This window comes from Halyomorpha halys, unplaced genomic scaffold, assembly GCF_000696795.3.
Source record: "Halyomorpha halys isolate HHAL.00 unplaced genomic scaffold, Hhal_1.1 Scaffold1389.1, whole genome shotgun sequence".
NCBI lineage: Eukaryota > Metazoa > Arthropoda > Insecta > Hemiptera > Pentatomidae > Halyomorpha > Halyomorpha halys.
In genome coordinates, this window is record NW_027109868.1 from 198,837 (window position 1) to 200,678 (window position 1,842).

At 25.1% G+C, this 1,842-nt stretch overlaps 1 protein-coding gene across 1 annotated transcript in view; it reads right to left on the minus strand.

Annotated features, from left to right (window-relative positions):
• LOC106689538 (protein maelstrom homolog) overlaps positions 1–1,842 on the minus strand; it is a 61,143-nt gene that overhangs the window by 7,252 nt on the left and 52,049 nt on the right. The gene's annotated exons all lie outside the window — the stretch shown is intronic.

A 1,842-nucleotide genomic window follows, 5' to 3' on the forward strand; every position in this document is an offset into this window, starting at 1 on the left:
TGAAAATTATAAAAAATAAATTAATGAAAGAAGTGGGAAATAAAACGGAATGTAGGTAATTAAATATGTAAGTAAAATAACAGGATTAAGGAAATAAAAAATAAAGTTATATAATGCAAAAGAAACAAAGAAATATGAATATTTTAATAATAATAATTTAAAATTTAAATGTTCAAGTATAGAATGCTAATGTAAAAGATGATTTAAATTTCAGTTTTTAGTTTTGAATTATTGTCCAGAAATATGATTTGGCTTGATCCACTGTGCGATGAGGATACAAAACATTAAATAAACATAAATGTTTCTGACCAATAATAATACAGATGTAGAAAATTCGTTTTTCGACACAAAATTCCTTGTAAAAAGTGATTTATAGGGTATTTTTCAAAACCTTAGTAGGAAGTTTAAATAATTCAGTGGAAGGGCTCCTATTCATGCTTTGTCATTGAAAGACAATTATTGACAAGACAGATTATTGCATTTATGAAAAAATGGAAAGTTTGAACAATTGTAACTATGGCATGTTTCCAATTTTCAAATTCTCCTATCTTTTAGTTAAAATAGTAGATGTAGATGTAATAACATAACAAAACAAACACAGATATGAGAAAACAAACTTTAACACACTAAAAGACGGAAAAAAAAGAAATAAGCTGAGAAAGAATAAATACGAATAAAATTAATAGTAATAAATAAGTAAAGAACAAATCAGGAACACCCACCTGTTCCAGATGAGAGATTTTGAAACCGAGGTGACTGTTAACGGTCTCATTTCAAATACAAGAAAGAGATATAAAAACAAGATAATTATAATAATAACTATAAGAATTATCTAATTGAGGAAAAACTAAATATAAATTAAATGATAGAATATGAAACTAATAATATATACCGATAGAAAATTTAGTTAGGCTAATACTATGAATACACTATAGATATAATACAATAAAGGTAAAAGAATATTAAATAAAATGGTGTAAACCTAAACATACAGAATAATTAGATAATGATAACTGTTTTTGTTTTGATCATGATAATAATATAATTTTGTATCGTTTTAGCCCTGATGAAGCTCAAAAAAGTGGGGCAAAACATCAGCAAATAAATAGTTACCTATTTTTTGTTTTCTTTTGATCACACCCTTGAACATCTTCATAATTTGAAATAATACAGTCAATCATTTATATATACATACATACCAAGATTTTGAATGTAAAACAAGAATGTTATATATATATATAACATTCTTGTTTTACATTCAAAATCTTGACATGTTGAAAAACAAATTGATAAGAAATCTATTTGTGATCGTAAAATATGATTTTCTTCTTCAGATAGCAAAGCAAGAAATGATAATTAAGATTTCTTGTAACAACATGTTGAAGCAGATGTTTCAATAAGAAAATAATATTATGTTTTTGCCAGGGTTAAAGACAATTTTTAATGAAGAAAATTCCTATCAGTTAAAACCAATATTTATTTCCCATTTGAAGACCACAGGTAGGTAAAAAAAATTAATCTGTGTAACCAAAATAAACTGGAGATTCTGGAAGTATTACAATCTTGAAAAAATTTGAATCCAAGTATTCAAAAGAAATAAATGTTTTAAGATCCTCTGAAAAAAAAAACTGATTAGTTTCTGTAGTAATGTCCATAGTAACAGAGTAGATACTGATGGCAAATAATTGTTTTTTCCATAATGAATGATTGTATAGTTTAATTCATCTTATTCGTTCATTATCTCCAATGCTAATTATTCGGCTAGTAGAAATTATTTGGTGCTTGGTGAATACTGAATGTGTGATTCCACCTTTATAACATGATATATATATATAATTTATT